The 8,912-nt window shown below is 34.5% G+C and overlaps 1 pseudogene; it reads left to right on the forward strand.

Moving 5' to 3' along the window:
* The first annotated feature begins 2,721 nt into the window (after positions 1 to 2,721).
* LOC141519123 (fructose-bisphosphate aldolase A pseudogene) lies at positions 2,722 to 3,776 on the forward strand (annotated as a pseudogene).
* Positions 3,777 to 8,912: the final 5,136 nt, after the last annotated feature.

Here is an 8,912-nt window from a genome sequence, read left to right on the forward strand (position 1 = left end):
TCCTTGTTCCCTGATACCAGATCCACCAAATCTTAGTCTTGAATGTCTGTATTCTTATTCTCTAGTCAAAACAGGTTAACCTGCAATAATAATAATAACATGATATGATGCATTTCATGACTTTGCCCTCCTCATCTTCAATAATTATTTTTGACTCCATTGTGGATCCAGTTATGCAGTTAACTAATCTCCAGTTTAAGTTTAGCTATTTTATCAATTCATAGCCACTGTTCTTATTTATTATCACACTTTTCAGAGGCAGGAATACATTTTAATTAGATTTGGATAAAACACTGAATTGCAAATTATTGTATTATACAATAAAATGGCCTATCATCCCAGCTCACCCTACATAGATAATTTGATCCATTTGACTTAATACATATGTAAAACAAATTGATTTATTGTATTTGCATATAAAATGGCACGGGACCTAAAGGCACTAATATAAGCAATTAGTACCATGTTTTTATCTCACAGAAACACTGGTTTCTCACATGACAAGCAATCTGGAAAACTTTATATTTCATTAATAGACTAGCAAGGAAATTGTACATGAAACAAAACTCCACCTTTTGCTGTTATGTGTTCAAAACTGGGAAAGAGCCTAGATATTTTTTTTTAGAAATTTAGTTACATGACAATTAAAGGCTAAGAACAGGATATTTTTGATCACCATGGACAGTGTACTGTTAAATTCTATCATAAAAGTTTAAAGTAATTAATAACTTAAAGCACTATTAGCTAAATTACTATAATATTGATAACATTGTTTTATTATTATTATTATTATTATTATTATCATCATCATCATCATCATCATACAACCAAACAGATTGATTAATAAATAAATTCCAAAATTTAACAGGATTTTTAGTCCTTTAAAGCTGAGTTTAAATGTCACACTAGACACTAGCTGTATGACTTTAGAAAAGTTATTTAAAATCTTTCTGTGCTTCACTTTTCTCAAAAGTAAAATGGTAGGCTTGCATAGTTTAGCATCATTCAATTCTAAATCTATGTTCTATGGAAAACATTACATTAACCATTCTGTACAGCACCTTAATACTATACCATATACTTCCAAGGAACATATATGTACTCATCATCCATTGAAATTCACTGCTCAAATCTTGCATTCATGATTCTTTTTATAAGCAGAATAAAACAGGGAGCACATTAAAGCAAAGAAAAACATTTAGGTAGAAAAATTACTGAGAAAAATACTAATAATTCAAAAATGTGAGCTTTGAGGCATTTTCAAAATTTAAATATAAAGTTAAAAAGTATGAAAACAAGTCTTATCAAAGTTTTCTCTGAAATAGCAATATTCTATAAATATAGTAAGAAAAAATTCACTTATACTTATGCATATATATGTACAAATATATATGCATAATGACACATAACTGCGTCTGTGTAAAATTTGCTTAAATGTGTGTTAATCCATAGCTATATGTATGGATATACATTCACCAAATGTTTATATTAGTGCCTTTGGACCTAGTGCCATTTTATATGTAGATACAATAAACCAATTTGTTTTAAAGGTGATTTAAATGAAAGGAATCAATTTGTCTCTGCAAAATGAGCTAGGATGATAGTTCGTTTTATTCTCTTATAAAGTGATTTTCAAATCTGTGTTTTATCCAAATCTAACTGAAATGTATTTATGCCTCTGGAAATCAGTGATAATTATTATACCCACATATAAAATATGTTTGAAGATTATAGCCCAATTACTCTAAAGAATATGGGTGCAAAAGATGTAATAAATTATTTCAAAGTAATTAAAGTAAGTTATCACTAGGTTAATGCACTATGATGATGGAGGATTTATACCACGAATGTAAGATTGGTTCAATATTAGGAAAATTATCAGCATAAAATGACTATATCAATAACAAACTTAAAAAATCAAATCATTATCTCATTAGATGCTGAAAAAGCTTTTGATGAAAAACAGAACCCATTCCTACTAAAAACACTGAAGAATTTAAGAATGAATGGAATGTTCCTTTAAAAACTGTATCTATCTGAAATCATCAATAAGCATTATATTTAAAAGGAATTAGCTAGAAACATTCCCAATAAGATTGGGATGAAATAAGGATGCCTGTTATTACCATTTTGGTTCAATATTGTATTAGAAATGGTAGTTTTAGCAATAAGAGGAGGAAAACATATCAAAGGAATCATAATCTGTAAAGGAAAATTAAAACTCTGACTCTTTACAGATGATATGATGGCATACCTAGAAAACAATAGAAAATCATCTCAAAAACTACTGAAAGTATTTAGCAATTTTAGCAAAGTCATAGGATATAAAATAAATCCACATAAATGCTCAGTATTTCTATTCATTATTAACAAGATACAGCAGCAAGAGATAAAAAGAGAAATTTCATTTAAAATAAATTCAGATACGATAAAATATTTGGGAGATTACCTGCCCAGGCAGAGTCAGAAATTTTATGAAAATAACTGTAAACACTTTTCACACAAATAAAATTATATCTAAATAACTGGGCAAATGTCAATTGCTTATGGGTAGGCCAAGCCATTATAATAAAATGGCAATTCTACCTATATTAAATTACCTATTTAATGCAGAAGTTCAGTTCCCCACTGTAGTAGCTTGCTTCCAGCCATTAAGCCCATCACCAAGGCCTGCTGCCTGTCCCCAGAGGTGAAGAAACAAGTAACATAGTCATGGAAAACATGCCTAGTCAATATCCAGCACTGACACCAGAGCAAAGTATAGCTCACAAAATTGTTGCCCCAGACAAAGTAATTGGCAGTAAATGAATCCACAGGTAGCATTGCAAAGTGGCTACAGTCCATTGGAACTGAGAACACAGGAAAATCATCACTTCAACAGGCAGTTACTTCTGACAGCCGACAATTGAGTGAATTCCTGTATTGAAGGTCTCCTTTTCCATGAGACACTATACCAGAAAGCTGATGAAGATCATCCCCCCTCCACAGTCATAAAGTCAAAGGTTGGCATTGTGGGTCAGGGTGGACAAAAATGTCATGTCCCTGGCAGGAACCAATGGAGAGACTACCAGCCAAGGTCTAGATGGGCTTAATGAGCACTGTGCCCAGTATAAGAAAGATGGAGCTGACTTTGCCAAGTGGTGTTGTTTATTGAAGATTGGGGAGAATATACCTTCCTCACTTGCCATCATGGAGAATGCCAATGTACTTGTCTGATATGCCAATATTTGTCAGCAGAATGGCATTGCCCATATTGTGGAGCCAGAGATACTCTCTGATGGAGAACATGATCTGAAAACTTGTTAGTATGTCACTGAGAAGATCCTGGCTACTGTCTACAAGGGTCTGAGTGACCACCATGTCTATTTGAAAGGGACCTTGCTGAAACCTAACGTGGTCACCCTTGGACATACCTGTACCCAGAAATACTCACATGAGGAGATTGCAATGGCAACTGTAACTACCCTTCATCAGACTGTACCTCCTGCAATCACTGGTGTCATCTTCCGGTCTGGGGTCAGAGTGAGGAGGATGCCTCCATCAACCTCAATGCCATCAGTACTGGCCCCTTGAATAAACAATGGGCTCTGACCTTTTTTTTAATGGCTGAACCCTGCAGGCCTCTGATCTCAAGATTGGGCTGGAAAAAAGGAAATGTCAACACTGCCCAGGAGGAATATATCAAACAGGCCATGGATAACAGCCAAGCTGCTCAAAGCAAATATACTCCAAGTGGAAAGGCAAGAGCTGCAGCCAGCAAGTCACTCTGTCTATAACCATGCATACTAAGTCAAGGCCTTCCACCTGGGTATGCCCTAATACTCAGGGCACCATCCCTTACAGTCCAGGAAGAGGCTGAGATCCCAGAGCTTTATGCTGACCTTTCCCATCACTTGTAATTTGTGTGGTGTTGTATCTTTCTGGTGAATCTAATGACCCCTCTTCAGTCCATTTTTTCTAAATAAACAACTATTTAACAAGGAAAAAATAATTACTTATTTAGAACCTTACCAATCAAACTTACAAAAAATACTTTAATGAACTAGAAAAAAACTAACTAAATTAGACAAAAGGTCAAGTATATCAAGGGAATTAATGAAAAAACTGCAAAGTAAGCAGCCTACCTATACCAGATCTAATGTTATATTTTAAAGTATTAGTCATCAAAAATATTTGTGACTGGCTAAGAAATAGTGTAGTACATTAGTAGAATATATTAGGTGCAAAAGAGACAGCAGGAAATGACTATAATCTACTGTTTGATAAACACAAAGATTCCAACTTATGGGATAAAAACTCACTTTTTGTTTAAAAAATGCTGAGAAAACTGGAAGATAGTATGGCAGAAACTAGGCATAGAATAACATCTTACACCCAATGCCTGGATAAGGTTGAAATGGGAGCAGGATTTAGACATAAAATTCCATTAGGAGTACAAGGAATAGTTTACCTGTCAGTTCTAGGGAAGGGGGAGCAACTTATGACCAGAGAAGGAATCAAGGGGAATATTGTTAAAAATAAATTGGATAATTTGATCATGATACATTTAAAAGTTTTTGCCCAAAAAACCATTGTAACCAAGATTAAAAGGAATGTAGTAAGTTGAGAAGCAATTTTTAGTCATTCCCCAATGGATAAATGGTCAAAGGCAATTCTCTGACAAAGATATCAAAGCTATCTATAGTAATATGAAAAATTTCACTAAATGACTACTGATTAGAGAAATGTAAATTGAAATATCTCTGAAGTACCACTTCATACCTCTCAGATTGGTCAATATGACTAGAAAGGAAAATTTTCAATGCTGGAGGGGATGTGGGAAAAAATTTGAACATTAATGCATTGTTGGTGGAGGTACAAACTGATCCAGTTTTTCTGGAGAGCAATTTGAAATTATGCCTAAAGATCAATATAACTGTGCTTACACTTTCTTCCAACAGTAGTACCACAAGATCTGTATTCAAAAGAGATCATGAAAACAGTAAAAATCTCACATGTATCAAAATATTCATAGAAGTTCTTTTTGTGGCAAAGAATTGGAAATTGAAAGGATGCTCATCAATGGGAGAATGGCTATACAAATTGTGGCTTATGTATGTGATGGAACACTATTGTTTCATGAGAAATAATGTGGAATGGGCTTTCAGAAAAACCTGGAAAGATTTTCATTTCACCTAGTGAAATGAGCAGAACTGGAAAAGCATTATAGACATTAACAACAACATGGGGTGATGATCAACCATAATTAACTTGTTCATTTCAGCAGTACAATTAATCAAGATAATTTAAAAGACTTGTGATGGAAACAGCATTCATTCCCAAAGAAGGAACTGTGGAACTTAAATGAAGATCATAGCTTTTTAATTTTCATTTTTAAAAACATGTGCAATCTTGACCTATGTTAATCATGGTTATAAATAAAGAACTTAAATCAGATTACTTTCTGTCATGGGGTAGGGTAGAGGGAAGAGAGGGAGAAAAATGATAGAACTAAAGCTTGTAAAAAATAAAAAAATGACATTTAAATTTAAAAATGTCAGATGTTTTCTTGTGTTTGCAATTCTTATACCAGCATATTTGAATTAATTTGTTCTGTAAACATAAAATTGATAGTTTCAAGTTGGTTCAAATAAATGAATTAGAATCATTAGAAAAAAAACAAAATAAGACCTTGTCTTGAGGAAACCTTCATCAGGAAATGTGGATTAAACCAGTGGATACCTGAAGAAAAAATTCTGGAAAAATAAATTGATGAGGCAAGCATATTGTCAAGCATGAGGATGAGATTGGCATCTCATTAGGATATGGGAGTGTTTTGAAAGATTCATCATAAAATTAAGCAGAGATTGTTAACTCACAGGGAGAATGTGACAAAATAACAAACTCACATCATTATATTAAATGTATGTTCAGATAAGTACAGAGTCAAGAGGATATTTGGTAGAGATCCTAACAGTTAGGGATGATAGTTACACTTTTTAAATTGTTTTTTGAATTTTACAATTTTCCCCCAATTTTATTTCCCTCCCCCACCCCCCACAGAAGGTAGTCTGATAGTCTTTACAATGTTTCCATGCTATACATTGATAAAAATTGATTGTGTTGCAAGAAAAATCATATCCTTAAGGTGAAAAAATATAAGAGATAGCAAAATTAGATACTGGTAATATTTTTTTCAAAAAATTTGAATTTCTGACCAAGATCACAGACCAAAGACAGCCACAGTACTAAAGTCTCCTGATCTTCTCTCATAAATAACATGAAACAAACATCTTACCAGAAATACTAGCAAAAAACCCAGAAAGAAAAGCCAGGAGAACATCTACCTCAGGATATGTCTTCTGAGATCCTGGTGAGTCCAAGTGCTGAAGGTGGACTCTGCTAGGAGTGCAGATCAGTGAGATCTTGGGAGGCTGAATTAGACATGGATTAGCCTGATGAGTGTCAGGGCTGGAACCCAGGAACCTGAGGGCATGAGAACCAGACCAGCTTGATCAACAGTGGGGCTAGAGCCTGGACAACCAAGGGGCTTGGGTCAACTAGGAAGCAGAGGCAATTGTGGTGACGCTGACCATCTGGAGCCCTGATATCATTGAACCATAGGACAAAATTGTTATTGAAACAACACATTGACTCAATCCAGAAAGAGATCCTAAAAAAGAAAACATCAAGGAATGTAGTAGTCAAATTCTGGAACTATCAGAGAAAAGAGAAAATCCCGCAAGCAGCAAGAAAGAAACAATTTAAATACCAAGGAACTGGCTGCATCAGCATTAAGGATGAAAGGGCCAGGAATGAAATATGTTGAAGAGCAAGGCAGCTGGGCATGCAGACAAGAATCCACTATCACACAAATCTGAGCCTTCTTTTTCAGGGGAAAAGATGGACATTTAATGAAACGGGAGCCTTCCAAAAATTTCTGATGAGAAGACCAGAGCTAAAGAGAAAATTTGTACATCAAATAGGAAGTTGAAGAGACAATGAAAAAAAAGTGCAAAAGAAGGTGGCTTAGCCCTACCAGGTCTAAAATTATAATAAAAAAAACATCAGTCATCAAAATTGTCTGGTTTTGGCTAAGAAATAGAGTGGTGAAACAGTGAAGAGACTAGGTGCAATAGCAGGAAATGATTATATCAATCTGCTTTTTTGATTAACCGAAAGAATCCAGCAATTGGGATTAAAAACTCTCCTTGACTAAAAACTGCTGGGAAAATTGGAAGTTAGTATGGAAGAAACTTAGATTAGACCAGAACCTCACACATTATACCAAGATAAAATCAAAAACATTACAGGATTTAGACATTAAAAAACATTATAAACAAACTAGGAGATCAAGGCATAGTTTACCTTCCAGATCTATGGAACTGGAAACAGTTTATGACTAAGTAAGAGATGGAGAACATCACTAAAAACAAACGATGCTTTTGATTACATTAAATTAAAAAGCTTTTGCACAGACATAACCACTGTAACCCAAGATCAAAAGAAATGTAGTAAATTGGGAAGCAATCTTTAAAACTTGCATTTCTTAAAAAGCACTCATTTCTAAAATATACAGAAAACTGAGTCTTTTTTTAAACAAAAAAAAGCCATTCCCTTCAGGCAGCTAGGTGGCGCAATGGATAGAAAACAGGCCCTGGAGTCAGGAGTACCTGAATTCAAATCCTGTCTCAGACACTTAATAATTACCCAACTGTGTGGCCTTGGACAAGCCACTTAACTACACTGCCTAGCAAAAACTTAAAAAAAAAAGCCATTCCCAAATTGACAAATTTTCAAAGGATATGCAAAGGCAATTTACAGATGAGGAGATCAAAGTGATCCATAGTCATATGAAATATTGCTCCAAATCATTAATTATTACTGAAATGCAAATTAAAGCATCTCTGAGGTACCAGCTCACACCTCTCAGACTGGCCAATATGATGAGAAAGGACAATAATCATTGTTGGAAGGGTTGTGGGAAATCTGGGACACTAATACATTGTTGATGTAGTTGTGAACTCATCCAACATTACTGGAGAGGAATTTTGAATTGTGCCCAAATGGCAACAAAAATGTCCATACCCTTTGATCCAGAAAAATCACTACTGGGTCTATACCCTGAAGAGATAATGAAAGAGAGCAAAAACATCACTTGTACAAAAATATTCATAGCAAACCTATTTGTGGTGTCAAAGAACTAGAAATCAAATAAATGTCCTTCAATTGGGGAATGGTTTAACAAACTGTGTTATAGGCATGTCATGGAACACTATTGTTCTATTAGAAACCAGAAGAGACAGGAACTCAGAGAATCCTGGAGATAATTGCATGAACTGATGCTGAGTGAGATGAGCAGAACCAGAAAAAGATAGTTCAAGCTAACAGCAACTTGTGGGGTGATGATCAACCTTGTTGAACTGATTTCATCAGTTCAACAATCAGGGATCATTTGAGGCTGTCTTCATTGGAGAATGTCATCTGTATCCAGGGAAAGAACTATGTAGTTTCAACAAAAACTGAGTTCCATTACTTTTAATTTTAAAAAAATCTGATATCTTATTGTCTGATCTTACTATGTCTTATATTTTATGTTTCTTCCATAAGGATATGATTTCTCTCTCATCACATTCAATTTGGATCAATGTATACTATGGAAACAATGTTAAGACTGGCAAATTGCCTTCTGTGGGGGATGGGAAGAGGGAAAGAACATTAGGGGGAAAATTGTGAAACTCAAATTAAATAAAATCTTAAAAAAAATTTAAAGGTAATAGTCTTTGGTCTTTGTTCAAACTCCACAATTCCCTCTTTGGTACAGATGGTATTTACCATTGCAGATACCTTGATTGTTGCACTCTTGAGATAAACACGTCTATCAGGTTTGATCATCAACCCCATGTTGCTGTTAGGGTGTACAATGTTGTATT

This window comes from Macrotis lagotis, chromosome 3, assembly GCF_037893015.1.
Source record: "Macrotis lagotis isolate mMagLag1 chromosome 3, bilby.v1.9.chrom.fasta, whole genome shotgun sequence".
Taxonomy (NCBI): Eukaryota; Metazoa; Chordata; class Mammalia; order Peramelemorphia; family Peramelidae; genus Macrotis; species Macrotis lagotis.